The 19,954-nt window shown below is 57.4% G+C and overlaps 1 protein-coding gene and 1 long non-coding RNA gene across 3 annotated transcripts in view; both read left to right on the forward strand.

Annotated features, from left to right (window-relative positions):
- The window catches only part of PDCD6 (programmed cell death 6), a 43,033-nt gene that overhangs the window by 8,218 nt on the left and 14,861 nt on the right, over positions 1-19,954 (forward strand). The gene's annotated exons all lie outside the window — the stretch shown is intronic.
- On the forward strand, positions 4,894-11,178 carry LOC115835425. The gene is made up of 4 exons (XR_004030384.1): positions 4,894-4,988; positions 7,627-7,628; positions 10,729-10,942; positions 11,143-11,178. It is a non-coding gene; the product is annotated as an uncharacterized LOC115835425 (long non-coding RNA).

Consider the following 19,954-nt stretch of genomic DNA (forward strand, 5'->3'; position numbering starts at 1 on the left):
CTAGAGGGGCAGGCAGACGATGGATGGATAAATATAAATGATTCTAATAGGTTGGTGCAGCAGTCATTAAAAGGAATGGCAAAAAAAGAAAAGAAGAAATGGGGAGGAGCCGCTGCTGCAGTTCATTAATAGTAATGGCAAAAAGCGCGATGACTTGTGCCCCAACCTAACACAGTAACCACGGGTGTGCAAAATGTGGCAATTGGGAAGTTCCGAGTGCTAGGAGAGCATCTAGCTTCCCGGCGTCAGGACACGGGGGTTGGCAACCTAACCAAGGTTAAGTCCAAGTGAGGAGGGTGGGCAGGGAGCGATATTTCAGTGGAGACTCCAAGGATGAATGGTATTTAGAGATTAAACCCCGATAGAGAGGGTGTGTGTCTGGCACAGAGAAGAGCCTGTGCAAAAGCCGGCGGGGCGAGAGGACACCGTGTGTTCATCCACCTGAGGGGCGACCAGCAGGCTGGAGCTCAGCGGGTTGAGAGGAGGATGCAGAGCCCGGGAAAGGCACCCTAGGCAGAGGGCACAGCAGGGCAAAGGCCTGGAGTCGGGCCCGAGCCTGTGTGGTTTGAGGAACGGACAGAGGCCTGTCTGGCAGGAAGGGAACGGCACAGGGGAGAGACCTTAGGCCAGAGCAGAGGGCAGGGCTGTGCTGGGCACTGTGGGCTGTGGATGGTGCTGGCATTTCAGAGGGGAGACCATAGACCAGGGCAGAGGGCAGGGCCGTGCCGGGCACTTTGGGCTGTGGATGGGAGCTGGCATTTATGCTCAGGTGATGGGAATATGTTAAAAGATTTTAAGGAGGGGAATAGCAGTTGGGATTAATGTGTATTCTGGGAATCTCAAGAAAGTAAATTCATAGTTCGAATTTTCATAAGACTTCTGCACAGGGAGAGAGAAATAAGATCGCGTCTACAGCTGTGTGATGATTTTATTTAAAAATACTACTAAGTTTTTAAACGTGATTTCAAATGGTGCGTTTCTGTTTCACATTGGACGTAAGTAGATTGCAAGGCTAATGGAAAATAGAAAAGTTAACTCATGAACATAAAAGAGATACCGATTTGAAAACAAAACATTTATTCATTTACTTCAGCTGCAGTTTTGTTGACTGCTGAATTTCATGAGAAGGGATTGTTCCGGGAGGGTCGTGGGGCTGAAGACCTGGAGAGGAGCTGGTGCTACCGCTGTTCAAATCTGAGGGTGGTGGAGATGGGGCCTTGGGGAGCAACAGGTGCTGCCTTTTAAGTCTGAGAGTCATTGAGCTGGACGTCCAGGGAGGAGCCGGTGCTGCCGCTGATGTCTTAGGTTGAGGAGCTGAAGACAATGAAGGAGCCAGTGTGGCTGTTGTGTGAGGGTCGTGGAGCTGGAGATCCAGGTGGGAGAGGTGTTCTAGCTCGGGGAGTAGCTGATGTTCTACCGTGAGGTCCCTGCAGCTGCAGACCCGGAGAGGCATTGATGTTGTAGATTGAGGGCCGTGTAGCTGGAGACCCGGTGAGGAGCTGATGTTCCAGTTTGAGGATCTTGCAGCTGCAGACGTGGAGAGGAGCCGATGTTCTAGTTTGGGGGTCTTGCAGCCGAAGACCTGGGGAGGAGCTGATGTTCCGGTTTGAGGATCTTGCAGCCGCAGACCCGGGGAGGAGCTGATGTTCCGGTTTGAGGGTCTTTGCAGCCGTAGAACCGGGGAGGAGCCGTTGTTCGGGTTTGAGGGTCCCGCAACCGCGGACCCGGGGAGAAGCTGATGTTCCGGTTTCAGAGTATTGCAGCCGCGGAGCCGTGGAGGAGCTGATGTTCCAGTTTGAGGGTCTTGCAGCTGCGACCCGGGAAGGAGCTGATGTTCTGGTTTGGGCGTCTTGCAGCCGCAGACCCTGGGAGGAGCTGATGTTCCAGTTTAAGGGTCTTGCAGCCACAGACCCGGGGAGGAGCTGATGTTCCGGTTTCAGGGTCTTGCAGGCGCAGACCCGTGGAGGAGCTGATGTTCCGGTTTCAGGGTCTTGCAGGCGCAGACCCGGGGAGGAGCTGATGTTCCGGTTTCAGGGTCTTGCAGGCGCAGACCCGGGGAGGAGCTGATGTTCCGGTTTTAGGGTCTTGCAGCCGCAGACCTGTGGAGGCGCGGATGTTCCTGTTTGAGGGTTTTGCAGCCGCAGACCCGGGGAGGAGCCGATGTTCTAGACTGAGGGTCGTGCAGACGCAGACCCGGAGAGGAGCCGATGTTGTAGTTTGAGGATCTTGCAGCCGCAGACCCGGGGAGGAGCCGGTGTTCCAGTTTGAGGTTCGTGCAGCCAAAAACCCGGGAGGAGCCGATGTTCCAGTTTGAGGTTCGTGCAGCCACAGACCTAGGGAGGAGCTGATGTTCCAGTTTGAGGGTCGTGTAGCCGCAGACCCGGGAAGAGCTGATGTTCCAGTTTGAGGGTCGTGCAGCCGCAGACCTGGGGAGGAGCTGATGTTCCAGTTTGAGGGTCGTGTAGCCGCAGACCCGGGGAAGAGCTGATGTTCCAGTTTGAGGGTCGTGCAGCCACATTCCCAGAGAGGAGCTGATGATCCAGTTTGAGGGTCGTGCAACCGCAGACACGGGGAAGAGCTGATGTTCCAGTTTGAGGATCGTGCAGCCACATTCCCAGAGAGGAGCTGATGTTCCGGTTTGAGGGTCGTGCAGTGGCAGACCCGGGGAGGCAGTGATGTTCCGGTTTGAGGGTCGTGCAGCCGCAGACCCGGGGAGGAGCTAATGTTCCCGTTTGGGGGTCTTGAAGCCGCAGACCTGGGAAGGAGCTGATGTTCTCATTTGGGAGTATTGCAGCCGCAGACCCGGGGAGGAGCTGATGTTCCGGTTTGGGGGTGTTGCAGCCGCAGACCTGGGGAGTAGCTGATGTTCCGTTTGGGGGTCTTGCAGCCGCAGACCCGGGGAGGAGCTGATGTTCCGGTTTGGGGTCTTGGCAGCCGCAGACCCGGGTAAGAGCTGATGTTCCGGTTTGAGGGTGGTGCAGCCATGGACCCGAGGAGGAGCTGAAGTTCCGGTTTGAGGGTCTTGCAGCCGCAGACCCGGGGAGGAGCTGATTTCCTTTGAGGGTCGTGCAGCCGCGACCGGGGAGGAGCTGATGTTCCGGTTTGAGGGTCTTGCCGCCGCGGACCCGCGAGGAGCTGATGTTCCGTTTGAGGGTCTTGCAGCCGCAGACCTGGGGAGGAGCTGATGTTCTGGTTTGAGGGTCTTGCAGCTGCAGACCCGGGAAGGAGCTGATGTTCCGGTTTGAGGGTCTTGCAGCTGCAGACCCGGGAAGGAGCTGATGTTCCGGATTGAGGGTCTTGTAGCCGCAGACTTGGGGAAGTGCTGATGTTCCAGATTGAGGCTGTTGCAACCACAGACCCGGCGAGGAGCTGATGTTCCAGTTTGAGGGTCGTGTAGCTGCAGACCCGGGGAAGAGCTAATGTTCCGATTTGAGGGTCATTCCGCTGCAGACCAGGGGAAGAGCTGATGTTCCAGTTTGAGGGTCATGCAGCGGAGACCCGGGGAGGCGCTGATGTTCCAATTTGAGGGTCGTGCAGCCGCAGACCTGTGGAGGAGCTGATGTTCCGGTTTGAGGGTCTTGCGGCTGCAGACCCAGGCAGGAGCTGATGTTCCGGTTTCAGGGTCTTGCAGGCGCAGACACGGGGAGGAGCTGATATTCCGGTTTGAGGGTCTTGTGGCCGCAGACCCGGGGAGGAGGTGATGTTCCGGTTTGAGGGTCTTGCAGCCGCAGACCCGGGGAGGCACTGGTTTTCCAATTTGAGGGTCCTGCAGCCGCAGACCCGGGGAGGAGCTGCTTTTCCGGTTTGGGGGTCTTGCAGCAGCGGACCAGGGGAGGAGCTGATATTCCAGTTTGAGGGTCGTGTAGCTACAGACCCGGCGAGGAGCTGATGTTCTGCTTTGAGGGTCGTGCATCAGCAGACCCGGGGAGGAGCTGATGTTCCGGTTTGAGGGTCTTGTAGCCGCGGACCCGGGTAAGAACTGATATTCCGGCATGGGGTCTTGCAGTCGCGGACCCGGGAGATGTTGATGTTCCGGTTTGAGGGTGGTGCAGCCGCGGACCCGGGGAGGAGCTGATGTTCCGGTTTGAGGGTCTTGCAGCCGCGGACCCGGGGAGGAGCCGATGTTGTAGTTTGAGGATCTTGCAGCCGCAGACCCTGAGAGGCGCCAGTGTTCCAGTTTGAGGTTCATGCAGCCGAAATCCCGGGGTGGAAGCGATGTTCCATTTTGAGGGTCGTGCAGACGCAGACCCGGGGAAGAGCTGATGTTCCAGTTTCAGGGTCGTGTAGCTGCAGACCTGGGGAAGAGCTGATGTTCCAGTTTCAGGGTCGTTCAGCCGCAGACCAGGGGAGGAGCTGATGTTCCAGTCTGAGGGTCGTGCAGCGGCAGACTCGGGGAGGCGCTGATGTTCCAATTTGAGGGTCGTGCAGCCGCAGACCCGGGGAGGAGCTGATGTTCCTGTTTGAGGGTCTTGCAGTCGCAGACCCGGAGAGGAGCTGATGTTCCGGTTTCAGAGTCTTGCAGCCGCGGAGCCGTGGAGGAGCAGATGTTCCGGTTTGAGGGTCTTGCAGCCGCGACTCAGGAAGGAGCTGATGTTCCGATTTGAGGGTTTTGCAGCCGCGGACCGGGGACGAGGTGATGTTCGTGTTTGGGGTCTTGCAGCCGCGGACCCGGGGAGGAGCTGATGTTCCGCTTTGGGCGCCTTGCAGCCGCAGACCCGGTGAGGAGCTGATGTTCCGCTTTGAGGGTCTCGCAGCCCGAGACCAGGGAGGAGCTGATGTTCGGGTTTGAGGGTCTTACAGACCCGAGGAGGAGCTGATGTTCCGGTTTGAGGGTCTTGCAGCCGCAGACCCGTGGAGGAGCTGATGTTGCGGTTGGACGGTCCTAGCCGGACGCGGGCAGGAGCTCATGTTCCGGTTTGGGCGTCTTGTAGCCTTGGACCCAGGGAGGAGCTGATGTTCCGGTTGGAGGGTCTTACAGCCGCAGACCCGTGGAGGAGCTGATGTTGCAGTTTGAGGGTTTTTTTTTTTTTTTTTGGTTAGAAATAATTTAATTCAACTTCCTTTGATTTACATATGAAAAGATTGAAGTTTATCCAAGGCCACACAGGTAATGTTTAGAATCCAGAACAACAATTGGATTTTCTGCTTTCCAGGATCTTTAGCTCATCTTTCTTCCATTCTACTTATGTATAATGCAGGAGCTGGCAAGTAGAGCTCTTTTAACTCTGTTTTGTTGTCGCTGGGTTGGTTGGTTGGTCTGTTGTAGTTTTCATATGTTTCGCCATGTTGGCCAGGCTGGTCTCGAACTCCTAGCCTGAAGTGATCAACCCGCCTCGGCCTCCCAGAGCGCCGGGACTACAGGCCTGAGCCACCACGTCGAGCCCCCACATCGCTTCTGGCCTCCGTGGTAGACCTCCCAGACGGGGGGGTCGGGCAGAGGCACTCCGCACATCCCAGACGGGGCAGCCGGGCAGAGGCGCTCCTCACTTCCCAGACGGGGCGGCCGGGCAGAGGCGTTCCTCACTTCCCAGACGGGGCGGCCGGGCAGAGGCGCTCCTCACTTCTTCCCAGACGGGGCGGCCGGGCAGAGGCGTTCCTCACTTCCCAGACGGGGCGGCCGGGCAGAGGTGCTCCTCACTCCTTCCCAGACGGGGCGGCCGGGCAGAGACGCTCCTCACTTCTTAGACGGGGTGGTGGCCGGGCAGAGGCGCTCCTCACTTCCCAGACAGGGCGGCTGGGCCGAGGCGCTCCTCACTTCCCAGACGATGGGTGGCCGGGCAGAGGCGCTCCTCACTTCCCAGACGATGGGTGGTGGCCGGGCAGAGGCACTCCTCACTTCCCAGAAGATGGGTGGCCGGGCAGAGGCGCTCCTCACTTCCCAGACGGTGGGTGGCCGGGCAGAGGCGCTTCTCAGTTCCCAGACGATGGGTGGCCGGGCAGAGGCGCTCCTCACTTCCCAGACGGGGCGGCCGGGCAGAGGCGCTCCTCACTTCCCAGACGGGGCGGTCGGGCAGAGGCACTCCTCACTTCTTCCCAGACGATGGTTGGCCGGGCAGAGGCGCTCCTCACTTCCCAGATGGGGCGGCTGGGCAGAGTCGCTCCTCACTTCCCAGACGATGGGCGGCCGGGCAGAGGCGCTCCTCACTTCCCAGACGATGGGCGGCCGGGCAGAGGCGCTCCTCAATTCCCAGACGGGGCTGCCGGGCAGAGGGCTCCTCACTTCCCAGACGGGGCGCGGGCAGAGGCGCTCCTCACTTCCCAGATGGGGCGGCCGGGCAGAGGCGCTCCTCACTTCCCAGACGGGGGGCCGGGCAGAGGCGCTCTTCATTCCGAGACTGGGCGGCCGGGCAGAGCGCTCCTCACTTTTCCCAGACGATGGGTGGCCGGGCAGAGGCGCCCCTCACTTCCCAGACGGGGCGGCCGGGCGGAGGCGCCCCTCACTTCCCAGACGGGGCGGCCGGCGAGGCGCCCCTCACTTCCCAGACGGGGCGGCCGGCGAGGCGCCCCTCACTTCCCAGACGGGGCGGCCGGGCGGAGGCGCCCCTCACTTCCCAGACGGGGCGGCCGGGCGGAGGCGCCCCTCACTTCCCAGACGGGGCGGCCGGGCCGAGGCGCCCCTCACTTCCCAGACGGGGCGGCCGGGCGGAGGCGCCCCTCACTTCCCAGACGGGGCGGCCGGGCGGAGGCGCCCCTCACTTCCCAGACGGGGCGGCGGGCGGAGGCGCCCCTCACTTCCCAGACGGGGCGGCCGGGCGAGGCGCCCCTCACTTCCCAGACGGGGCGGCCGGGCCGAGGCGCCCCTCACTTCCCAGACGGGGCGGCCGGGCCGAGGCGCCCCTCACTTCCCAGACGGGGCGGCCGGGCCGAGGCGCCCCTCACTTCCCAGACGGGGCGGCCGGGCGAGCGCCCCTCACTTCCCAGACGGGCGGCCGGGCGGAGGCGCCCCTCACTTCCCAGACGGGGCGGCCGGGCGAGGCGCCCCTCACTTCCCAGACGGGGCGGCCGGCGGAGGCGCCCCTCACTTCCCAGACGGGGCGGCCGGGCCGAGGCGCCCCTCACTTCCCAGACGGGGCGGCCGGGCCGAGGCGCCCCTCACTTCCCAGACGGGCGGCCGGGCCGAGGCGCCCCTCACTTCCCAGACGGGGCGGCCGGGCCGAGGCGCCCCTCACTTCCCAGACGGGGCGGCCGGGCCGAGGGGCCCCTCACTTCCCAGACGGGGCGGCCGGGCCGAGGGCCCCTCACTTCCCAGACGGGGCGGCCGGGCCGAGGGGCCCCTCACTTCCCAGACGGGGCGGCCGGGCCGAGGGGCCCCTCACTTCCCAGACGGGGCGGCCGGGCCGAGGGGCCCCTCACTTCCCAGACGGGGCGGCCGGGCCGAGGGGCCCCTCACTTCCCAGACGGGGCGGCCGGGCCGAGGGGCCCCTCACTTCCCAGACGGGGCGGCCGGGCCGAGGGGCCCCTCACTTCCCAGACGGGGGGGGGGGGGCCCTCACTTCCCAGACGGGGCGGCCGGGCCGAGGGGCCCCTCACTTCCCAGACAGGGCGGCGGCCGGACGGAGGCGCTCCTCACTTCCCAGACGATGGTTGAGAAGCGCCTCTGCCCGGCCGCCCCGTCTGGGAAGTGAGGAGTGCCTCCGCCCGGCCACCCCGTCTGGGAAGTGAGGAGCGCCTCTGCCCGGCCACCCATCCTCTGGGAAGTGAGGAGCGCCTCTGCCCAGCCGCCCCGTCTGGAAGTGAGCGCCTCTGCCCGGCCACCCATCGTCTGGGAAGTGAGGAGCGCCTCTGCCTAGCCGCCCCGTCTGGGAAGTGAGGAGCGCATCTGCCCGGCCGGCCCCATCTGGGAAGTGAGGAGCGCCTCTGCCCGGCCACCCATCGTCTGGGAAGTGAGGAGCGCCTCTGCCCGGCCGCCCCATCTGGGAAGTGAGGAGCGCCTCTGCCTGGCCACCCATCGTCTGGGAAGTGGGAGCGCCTCTGCCCGGCCACCCCGCCTGGGAAGAAGTGAGGAGCGTCTCTGCCCGGCCACCCATTGTCTGGGAAGTGAGGAGCGCCTCTGCCCGGCCGCCCTGTCTGGGAAGTGAGGAGCGCCTCTGCCTGGCCGCCCCGTCTGGGAAGTGAGTAGCGCTTCTGCCCGGCCGCCCCGTCTGGGAAGTGAGGAGCGCCTCTGCCCGGCCACCTATCGTCTGGGAAGTGAGGAGCGCCTCTGCCTGGCCACCCATCGTCTGAGAAGTGAGGAGCACCTGTGCCCGGCCACCCATCGTCTGAGAAGTGAGGAGCACCTCTGCCCGGCCGCCCCATCTGGGAAGTGAGGAGCACCTCTGCCTGGCCACCCATCGTCTGGGAAGTGGGGAGCGCCTCTGCCCGGCCACCCATCGTCTGGGAAGTGAGGAGCGCCTCTGCCCGGCCGCCCCTTCTGGGAAGTGAGGAGCGCGTCTGCCTGGCCGCCCCATCTGGGAAGTGAGGAGCGCCTGTGCCCGGACACCCATCGTCTGGGAAGTGAGGAGCGCCTCTGCCCGGCCGCCCCGTCTGGGAAGTGAGGAGCGCCTCTGCCCGGCCGCCCCGTCTGGGAAGTGAGGAGCGCCTCTGCCTGGGCACCCATCGTCTGGGAAGTGAGGAGCGCCTCTGCCCGGCCGCCCCATCTGGGAAGTGAGGAGCGCCTCTGCCCGGCCGCCCCATCTGGGAATTGAGGAGCGCCTCTGCCTGGCCACCCATCGTCTGGGAAGTGAGGAGCGCCTCTGCCCGGCTGCCCCTTCTGGGAAGTGAGGAGCGCCTCTGCCCGGCCGCCCCATCTGGGAAGTGAGGAGCGCCTCTGCCCGGCCGCCCCTTCTGGGAAGTGAGGAGCGCCTCTGCCCGGCCGCCCCATCTGGGAAGTGAGGAGCTGTTTGAGGGTTTGCAGCCGCGGACCCGGGGAAGAGTTGATGTTCTGGTTTGAGGGTCTTGCAGCTGCAGACCCGGGGAGGAGCTGATGTTCCAGTTTGAGAGTCGTGCACCTGCAGACCCGGGAAGGAGCTGACGTTCTGTTTGAGTGTCGTGCAACCCTGACCCGGGGAGGGGCTGATGTTCTGGTTTGAGGGTCCTGCAGCCGCATACCCGGGAGGAGCTGATGTTCTGGTTTGAGGGTGGTGCAGCCGCAGACCCGCGAGTAGCTGATGTTCTGCTTTGAGGGTCGTGCAGCTGCAGACCCGGGGAGGAGCTGATGTTCCGGTTTGATGGTCGTGCAGCCGCAGACCCGGCGAGGAGCTGATGTTCTGGTTTGAGGGTGTTGCAGCGCAGGCCCGGAGTGTAGCCGATGTTCTGCTTTGAGGGTCGTGCAGCCGGAGACCCGGCGAGGAGCTGATGTTCTGGCTTGAGGGTCTTGCAGCTGCAGACCTGGAGAGGACCTGATGTTGAGCTGATATTCCAGTTGCAGTTTGAGGGCCGGGTAGCTGATTTTCCAGTTTGAGGGCCGTGCAGCTGGAGACCTAGGGGTGGAGCTGATGTTCCAGTTTGAGGGCCGTGCAGGATGACCTGGCGGGGAGCTGATGTTCAAGTTTGAGGTCTGTGCAGCTGGTGACCCGGGGGGAAGTGAGGAGCGCCTCTGCCCGGCCGCCCCGCCTGGGAAGAAGTGAGGAGCGCCTCTGCCCGGCCACCCATCGTCTGGGAAGTGAGGAGCACCTCTGCCCCGCCGCCCCATATGGGAAGTGAGGAGCGCCTCTGCCCGGCCACCCATCGTGTGGGAAGTGAGGAGCGCCTCTGCCCGGCCGCCCCATCTGGGAAGTGAGGAGCGCCGATGTTCCAGTTGTAGGGCTGTGCAGCTGGAGACCCGGGGGGGAGCTGATGTTCCGGTTTGAGGGTCTTGCAGCTGGAGACCCGGCAGGGAGCTGATGTTCCAATTTGAGGGCTGTGCAGCTGGAGTCCCGCGGGGGAGCTGATGTTGCAGTTTGAGGGCCGTGCAGCTGGAGACCCGGGGGGGAGCTGATGTTCCTCTTTGAGGGCTGTGCAGCTGGAGACCTGGCGTTGAGCTGATATTCCAGTTTGAGGACCGTGCACCTGGAGACTCAGCGGGGAGTTGATGTTCCAGTTTGAGGGCCGTGCAGCTGGATACCCGGTGGGGAGCTGATGTTCCAGTTTGAGTGCCGTGCAGCTGGAGACCCGGTGGGGAGCCAGTGTTGCAGGTTGAGGGCCGTGGAACTGGAGACCCCGGGGGGAGCTGATGTTCCAGGTTGAGGGCTGTGTTGCTGGAGACCCAGCGGGGAGCTGATGTTGCAGTTTGAGGCGGTGCACCTGGAGGCCCAGGGGGGGAACTGATGTTGCAATTTGAGGGCCGTGCAGCTGGAGACCCTGTGGGGAGCTGATGTTCCTGTTTGAGGGCCATGCAGCTGGAGATCTGGTGGTAAGCCGATGTTCCAGTTTGAGGGCCGTTCAGCTGGAGACCCGGCGGGGAGCTGATGTTCCGGTTTGGGGGTCTTGCAGCCGCAGACCCGGGAGGAGCTGATGTTCCGGTGTGGGGGTCTTGCAGCCACAGATCTGGGCAGCAGCTGATGTTCCGCTTTGGGGTTCTTGCAGCCGCAGACCCGGGGAGGAGCTGATGTTCCGTTTGAGGGTCATGCAGCGCTGACCGGGCAGGGCTGATGTTCCAGTTTGAGGGTCTTGCAGGCACACACCCGGGGAGGAGCTTATGTTCCGGTTTGAGGGTCGTGCAGCTGCAGACCCGGGGAGGAGCTGTTTGGGGGTCTTGCAGCCCAGACTCAGGGAGGAGCTGATGTTCCGGTTTGGGGGTCTTGCAGCCGCAGACCTGGGGAGGAGCTGATGTTCCGGTTTGAGAGTCGTGCAGCCGCAGTCCCGGGAAGGAGCTGATGTTCCGGTTTGAGGGTCGTGCAGCCGCTGACCCGGGGAGGGGATGATGTTCCGGTTCGAGGGTCCTGCAGGCAGAGACCCAGGGAGGAGCTCATATTCCGGTTTGAGGGTCGTGCAGCTGCAGCCCGGGGAGGGCTGTGGGTGGGGTGGCAGCGAGATCGGGGGAGCTGATTTCGGATTGGGGTTGGAGCCGCGACGGGGGGAGCTGATGTTCCGTTAGGTCTTGCAGCTCAGACCGGAGGAGCTGATGTTTCAGTTTGGGATCGTGCAGCCGCAGACCTGGGGAGGAGCTGATGTTCCGGTTTGGAGGTCGTGCAGCCGCAGACCCAGGGAAGAGCTGATGTTTCGGTTTGGTTTTCATGCAGCCGCAGACCTGGGGAAGAGAAGATGTTCCTGTTTGAGGGTCTTGCAGCTGCAGACCCGGGGAGGAGCTGATGTTTCGTTTTGAGGGTCTTGCATCCACGGACCAGGGGAAGAGCTGATTATCCGGTTTGAGGGTCTTGCAGCCGCGCCCCGGGGAGGAGGTGATGTTCCGATTTGGGGGTCTTGCAGCTGTGGACTCAGGGAGGAGCTAAGGTTCCAGTTTGGGGACCTTGCCGCCGTGGACCCGGGGAGCAGCTGATATTCCAGTTTGGGGATCTTGGAGCCGCGGACCCCGGAGGAGCTGATGTTCTGGTTTGGGGGTCTTGCAGCCGCAGACCCAGGGAGGAGCTGATGTTTCGGTTTGAGAGTCTTGCAGTGGCAGACCAGGAGATGAGCTGTTCCGGTTATAGGGGTCTTGCAGCCGCAGACCTGGGAGGAGCTGATGTTCCTTGGGTCTTGCAGCCAGACCCGGGGAGGAGCTGATGTTCCGGTTTCGGGGTCTTCCAGCCGCAAACCCGGGAGGAGCTGATGTTCCGCTTTTGGGGTCTTTCAGCCGCGGACCTGGGGAGGAGCTGATGTTCCGGTTTGGGTGTCTTGCCGCCGCGGACCCGGGGAGGAGCTGATGTTCTGGTTTGAGGGTCTCGCAGCCGCGGACCCAGGGAGGCGCTGATGTTCTGGTTTGAGGTTCTCACAGCCGCGGACCTGGGGAGGAGCTGATGTTCCGGTTTGAGGCTCTTGCAGCCGCGGACCCGGGGAAGAGCTGATGTTCTGGTTTGAGGGTCTTGCAGCCGTGGACCCGGGGAGGAGCTGATGTTCTGGTTTGAGGGACTTGCAGCCACAGACCAGGCGAGGAACTGATTTTCCTCTTTGAGGGTCTTGCAGCGGCAGACCTGGGGAGGAACTGATGTTCCGGTTTGAGGGTCTTGCAGCCGTAGACCTGGAGAGGAGCTGATGTTGAGCTGATATTCCAGTTGCAGTTTGAGGGCCGGGGAGCTGATGTTCCAGTTTGATGGCCGTGCACCTGGAGACCCAGAGAGGAACATCTAACTGGAACATTTGCTCCCCGCAGTGCCTCCAGCTGCATCGCTCCCAAACCGGAACATCTGTTCCCACCCGGGTCTCCAGCTGCACGGCCCTCAAACTGCAATATTGTCTACCCTCAAGTCTCCAGTTGCAACGCCCTCAGAATTGAACATGAGCTCCCCACCGGGTCTGCAGCTTCACGGCCCTCAAACTGGAGCATCAGCTCCTTTCTAGGTCTCCAGCTGCATGGCCCTCAAACTGGAATATTAGCTCCCCACCGGGTCTCCAGCTTCACGGCCCTGAAACTGGAACTTCAGCTTCCCACCGGGTATCCAGCTGCATGGCCCTCAAACTGGAACATCAGCTCCCCGCCAGGTCTCCAGCTGCTGGGGGCTGACAAACCTTTCGTTGATTAAGTGGCCTGGGTGTCCCAGGCCCCATTTATATTAGACCTCTCAGTATAGCTTGGTGTATTTCCAGGAAACATAACACCATTCATTCAATTTAAACTATTGGAATTGTTTTTCTCTGAAGAAGGATAATCACAGCTAACAACCATCACATTCTTTTCGACTCCTCTGAGAAGTTTGTCTGTTCCTGTATAGTTTCTCCTTGGACCTGTTAACAATTCACACAGTCGCTGAATAGTAAAAGGGATACCTTAAATCCAGTGACAATTTTCAGTATTCTTTCCTTCATTTCATCAAAGGGAATATATTCGACATTAGGGTTGGGAGGACCTCTTGCCTCAGGAGCTGAAGTTCTGAAATCATCCATCACTTTCTCCTGTTTGAAAATAAAATAGTCTTTAAATTGGGACCACTGAATCTGTTTCTCCAGTCTTGGCTACATGACAAAGAAACTGATCCAGGACAGGACAAGCTTTCTTTTTCCCCCTCTTCTCAAAATCTTTCAGCACCTCCTGGAGCCCCTCGACGTCCATGGCTTCCCGGAGTCCCTCACGGCCTCCGCCTCCCTCCGCGGGTCTGTTGGGGACCGGAACGCCTCCCCCCACCCCCGACGTCCTCCCACTCCCTCGCACACACTCCAGCACGCAGGGCAAGTGGGGTGGGGGGGGAACGAAGGGAGCCAGGGGAGGCGTGTGAGAGAGTGAGACCGACAGAGGGAGCACCTCCCCAAGCCGCTACCACCAACCCTCCAACATGGCGCCTGGCACGTCAACCTAAAAAGTTATTTCTTGGAGAAGTGATGGATGACAGAGATTAATCTGAGAGTTACTGTTAATGGAGAAACTTAGAACTTACCATTTTTCCTGTGAGGTTTTGGTGCTCATACTGCTGTTCTGTGAGTTCTGGCAATTGAGTCCGTTCACACAGCCTGGTGATGCAGCAGGTGCCACAGAAGGACCCTGTCCCGGCTGGCCTGCTCCACTTCTATGATGGTGTGGCCTCTGTGATGGCCTCTGTGATCACTTCTATGATGGTGTGGCCTCCCCTTCTATGATGGTGTGGCCTCTGTGATGGCCTCTGTGATCCTTCTATGATGGTGTGGCCTCCACTTCTATGATGATGTAGCCTCTGTCACAGATCTGTGACCGTGTCTTGAGGGGAGACCAGGCCCTTGATCACAAGCGTATCCATGGTGAGGTTCCGTGGATGGAACCTCCTGGATGTTCCTTCCTGATGTTCATCTGCCACCTTGCTATTTAGTGCATCTTGTTTATAACTGTCTTCTAAATATTGAGTAGAAATAAAGCATTTGTACAGTATGGGTAAGGTATACAGAATATTGACACGTTGGACACAGAGGACCGCCACCAAGTTTAGGGAGTAGAATCTCAAGAGACATCACTTTGGATGCTCCCTGGAAGCCCTGCCGGAGTCCCGGTCCCTTCCCTTCTCCTACGGAGGGAATCACTTCCTGCTTTAGTCTTTATTATTCCCACACTTTCCTTCATAGTACGTTTCTTTCACCATGTGTGTACATCCCTAAAAAATGTGCCATTTAGTTTTTGAACTTTGTTTTCTTTTTGAGGCAGGGTGTTGCTCTGTTGCCTCGGCTGTAGTTTTGAACTTTGATGTGAGGAAATTCTCCTGCGTGGCTCTGAGCATCTGCTCTGTGTCTGTTTTTTCCTCCATTCTCTCCCTGAGACCCACCCACACTGACATGGTTCATTTCATTGCTGCGTGATCTCCCATCGTCTGAGGGGAACATGGGAAATGTCTTCATCTTCCTGTGGATGAGTGTTTGGCCAGGTTGGGGTCCTTAGGACTGTGTTTTGTTGGGAACGTTCTTGGGCGTTTCTTTTGTACACAAGTGCAAGTTTCTTCTGGTCAGTAGCTTTCAAGTTTTAAAATTTCATCCCAGGTAAGAACTGTAATTTTCCTCATAACCCACAACTCACACTCTTTCATATACAAGCATAACAGAAATATACTTCACAACCGTTCTTAGCAGTGCCTGGTGTTCCTGCTTCTCTCCATTCTCCCCAACACCGGCATGGATTGGGTGGTGGGATTTTTGCCCGTCTGGTGGGTGTCACGTGATATCTCCCCGTTAGGCTGAGCCCCTCTTCATGTTTTCATTAGCCATTCCTCCACATTTCCTCTTCTGTGGAGGGCCGGTTCAGCTCTTTTGCCCAGTTTCTGTGAAGTTGTTTGAGTTTTTGCACTTTTCCTTTATTATTCCTATTATTATGTTTTTGAGACAGAGTCTCACTCTGTCACCCAGGCTGGAGTGCGGTGGCGCGATCTCAGCTCACTGCAACCTCCACCTTCTGGGTTCAAATGATTCTCCTGCCTCAGCTTCCCGAGTGGCTGGGATTACAGGCACGTGCCACCATGCCCAGCTAATTTTTATATTTTTACTAGAGATGGGGTTTCACCATGTTGTCCAGGCTGGTCTGAAACTCCTGACCTCAGGTGATTCTCCCACCTCAGCCTCCCAAAGTGCTGGGATTACAGGCATGAGCCACCATGCCCGGCCTGCCTTTTTCTTTTTCAAAAGGACTCTTTGTAGATTATACCTATTCATTCCGGTGACTATCTGTGTGGCAAAGATGGCTTTGAATCCACCAGGATAAACGTGCCAGATCTCCTCTCTGATGGGAGAAGAGACAGAGAGGGATAGAAGGGTACAGAGAATCAGAGCCAAGAGGAGGCCGAGTCAGGCGGGGGTTGCAGGCTGCTGTGAGGACTTGGCTCCTTCTCTGAGTCGGGTGGGATTAGCAGGGGATTTAAACAGAGGAACCATGGGATCTCCCTTATGCATTTCTGCCATGGTTGGCTCAGCTGAACGCACCTCTTGAACAAGACTTGGCCTTGGACACCCAGAGGCCCTTGGTTGAGGGTTTACCTCCTGGCATGGCCACTGACACATCCACGTTTGGCTCCCACACGGCTGGGCGGCCCCGAGACCTGCTCTGCCTGGGCTTCTCATTGGTGACATTTCTCAAGTTTGTCCCCTCTCAAGTCTGCCCCATCCGGAAAACCAAACACCTCTCCTCCATGGAAACCCCCATCAGCACCTCCTCCTGACTCACAGGGCATCCCATCAACATCACAGTCCCGACCTTCCCACACGGACAAGCCCACGGGACCCCGGACCCCCTGATGGACCAGGACAGCGCCAGCACTAAGACATACCCTGAAACTCACAGGAAGAGCAGACCAAGAAGACAGGAACAGCACAGGGCACTGGGAGCTGCAAATGCCCACGATACTGTGAGAGGTGGAGAAAGGTATGGCTATGGCTGACACAAAATGTTACTCAACATTTATTAAAGGCCTAAATGGAGAACATAACGCTATCAAACCCTTAGGTAAAAACACAGGGGAAAATTTGTATGGCCTGGGGTTAGGCGAAAAGTTCTTAGACATGACACCAAAAGCATGATTCATGAAAGATGGACAAATTAAATTTAGTCATAAATTTAAAATTATAATTCTATAAAACAATATAAAAATCTAAAGAGAATGAAATACAAACTATGGTATAGAAAAAATATTTGTGAATCACACATCTCACAACGTACTGGCACGCAGAATATATGAAGAACCATCAAAACTTAACGATAAGAAAGTAAAAACCCCAGTATTAAAGAGAGGGCAAATATTTGAATGGAGGCCTCATCAAAGAAGGTATAAGGAGGGCGTATTGTCCGAGAAAGAGGCTCAACATCATAGAGATGCTGGAGAAATGACAGTCAACAGTACCTCTGCAAATCTATTAAAATGGCTAAAAACAGACAAGAACCATGGGCCAACCCAGGTTCTAGTGATGATGCAGAGGAATTGGGACCCTCATAAGCTACAGTGGGAATGGGAGGGGTCCCACCATGCTGGAAAGTGGTCCGGGAGTTTCTTATGAAGTTAAGCACATCCTTACCACGTCATCCAGCAACCCCGTCCTGAAATGTCCCCCAAGAGAAAAAAACGTGCACACACACACCTGCACACAAGTGTTTAGGCCTCATTCCTCATTGCCAATAACTGGAAGAAAACAAAATGTCCATCGGCAGGAGAAGGCGTGAACCAACGCAGATGCTTCCACATAGGGGGCACCGACCAGCAGTGGAAAGATGCACCCAAATGCCCCAGGTCTCCCAGGCCACATGCCCGGTGAAGGAAGCTAGTTTCGGTGGGCACAGGCCGAAGGATGCCGCCACATGACATCTTGGAGAAGACAGTGCTACCGTGTCGGGGAGCAGGACGGTGGTTTCGAGGGGCTGTGGGTGGAGGGGTGAATGGAGGAGCTCTCTGGGGCGATGGCGTGAGCACCTGCACCTCACTGTGGGCTGCTGTGGCTGAGAGGCTGAACAGCAAACACTGGCTTCAGTACACGCAGACTGAAAGAGGAAGGCTCCCACAAGTCAAAGACAAAGGGTGTCACCTCCATGAAACAAAAACATATTTAAAAAAACTCTTAAAATTAAGGAAAAAAAAACCACAAATAGTATTTCATAAGCCTGTTGGACTTTGAGTTGACATAATCTACCTGGGAGCATGGAACTGAAACCACAGGCTTGGTAATCCCAGAGGGAGAGAGTGGAGGGTTTAGACCTCAATTGAAGGGCTCAGTACCTGGCTGTAGGAAATAATAGATTTAAAAAGCGGCAGGGAGGAAATAATTTCTGCTGATGAGGTTGCATTTCTCCAGATAGCCGGCAGAGTAAATTAAAGCAATATAGTAAAACAATGCACATCTTCATGGAATCTCAGGATCACAAGGTTGTGGTGAAGGAGATTTGAAGACGGCCAGGAAAGAAAGACAAATGAGATGAGTCTTGCAGGTGCCCTTCAAGGGGGCATGGGCCGGGTGGCCATGATTCTCCGTGACGTTGCAGGAATTCTGGCTGGGTCCTCAGGAGCCTTTTTTTCTTGTCCACATTCACCTTTGGGGGCTGGTGTGGGTCCTTGGTCGTCATGACTGCACTTATGGCTGGGGGCCTGCTGAGGCTGCTCTCCCTGTTCCCGGAATGCAGGGGTTTGTTCCAGATCCCACTGCTCACCACACAGAAAGCCAATCACTAAGACGATGGTTACTGCCAATGAAGAAGGCGTGCATCAGAAGCTACAGGCCAGGAGATGGGAGATCAGCTTCAAATCCATCTTCCTGACTATATAGCAGGGAAGAAATGTGACTGTGTGTAAGGAAAACAGGAATTAGGGAGAGTGAGGAAGAGGAGTTTGTCAGGAGGAGGCAGGTGGCTGGTCAGGCACTCGTGATGGGTGAGGGGTTTGGCATCTCACTGTCCAGATGCCGTGATCTGGTGAGTCTCTCTTTCTTCACACTACCCGGGAGGCCTGATGGTTAGTTTCCTAAGAAAGGAACTCAAATAAGACAAATGTCACTTTCTCAAGTTTTAAGACCACAAGGATCCATTTCTATGTTATTCAGGGAAACCATGAACATCAATTCTCTGGGACAATCAGGCCAGTTCAACACCAGATCTGATCTGCCACGACGCCTGCCTCTCAGCCCTCAGACGAGGCCCAGAATCCAGTGTCCTCTCCCCTACCCCAGCCTGGCCCCACACCCGCACCTCCCCACTTCACCCTGGGCCTCAGTGCTGTCTCGCCACAGAGGGGTCAGGGAGCTGCACACGCCCCGCGTGCACCTGGGCACGTGGCGTATTTCAGATGCACCTGGTGTCACTGTTTGCACAAACCCAAGTGGGAAAAGATCCAAATGCTCGTTCACTGCAGATGGATGAGGACATCCCAGAAGTCCCTCAGTGGAGTCAGCCAGCGCAAGGCGAGTGAGGGAACCCCGGAGACATGAATGGGTCTCAGTGTGTGAGTGGATGAAGCAGCAAAAACACGCTGCTCATTAATTGATTTATGTTGAGCTCAAAGTAGTCCACATCAAAAAGACTGGGGCTTCAGGAATTCAGTGGACGATTGCAGACAAGGCAAGGGAAGGTGGACCAGAAAGGTGAGGAGGACGCTCCCTTCGGGGGCAGAGAGAGTAAGACCTGGCATTGCACATGGGCGGGGGGGCCCGTCGAGGCCCCTCCTTGCTTCTGAGAGTCTGTTTTCATGGACAGTCTTCTACTAAATGTACATGGCAGCTTTTCGGGGCAAGGGTCCCTGGGATTCGTCTTTATGCCTCCCCAGCCCGGGAGCCAACAGCCCGTCCACACAGTTGAATCTCATCTCAAGTTCTCTGGTGCCCGACCCCCCACGCACACACTCCTGGTCTGGGCGTCTCACCTGCATCCGCACAAGTGCCTCAGGAGGGTGGAGTGTCTGGTGCTCGGCGCTGGAGGCTCAGCCCGCACTGTGCCGGGCAGTCGCAGGCCTCCTGGATGAGTGAAGCATGAATGAATCCCGATCCTGTTATCACAGCTTCCCCCCATGCATCCCAGGCAGAACGTTGTGCAAAAACCACACCAGGGTTCGTACATGCCAGAGGACTGAACTTTTGTGTGTGGAAGATAATTCATCTTCCTGAATCACTGCAGATCTACCATGTGGTTAACCACAGAATAAACATGGGGGAGAGTATAAGTGCTGCCCTAACAGAACCTTATTCTTCTTCCGTTACCCTTTAAAAGTAAAGGGTACCGATTTCATAATCGTGTTTCTCTTGTAAATGAGACTCTCATGGAAAAAGCCATGTAGGCTGTAGATTTGTATACCTTTAGATTAAAATGTCACTTCGATTATTTCAAGTGTAAAAGTGTTTCAGCTTTTTTGAGGTATAATTGCTACACAAAGAGCTGCACACATTTAATGTGTGCACTTTGGTGAGACTTAACCTGAGCAAACACCCATGAAACCATCACCAAATCAAAGCAATTGAGGAATTCTGCACCTCCTGGGGGCTTCCTTGGGCCTGTGGCTGTGGTGAGAACACCCCACGAGATCTTCCCTCTCAGCAAATCGCAAACGGCCAACAAGAAAATGACACCAGGCCTCCTGGTGAACACACACCTGCGATTTAATTGTTGATCTTTTTAACCTGGGGCTTGCATTCTTCATTCAGAATATGGCAAAGACTTCAGAAGTCATCTAAAGCATCAGTAATTTGAAGTCCTTTAATACAAAAAGTATAGAATACTACCTTTTGTCACATAGCAATAGGGAAATGAAAAAAGAAAATTAACTTATGTTCTTTAACGGCTAGGAAAATATTCTTAAAAAGATGTCTCAAGCGCAGGTGAATCTAGCAAATGACAAATTTATTTCTTTACATAGATAAATATAAGGTTAGATCCAAGTAAATAAATGAAGCCATTAAGGGTAGAGTCCCACAGATCACAGCGTCCAGC

Source organism: Nomascus leucogenys, chromosome 6 (genome assembly GCF_006542625.1).
Source record: "Nomascus leucogenys isolate Asia chromosome 6, Asia_NLE_v1, whole genome shotgun sequence".
Lineage (NCBI taxonomy): Eukaryota > Metazoa > Chordata > Mammalia > Primates > Hylobatidae > Nomascus > Nomascus leucogenys.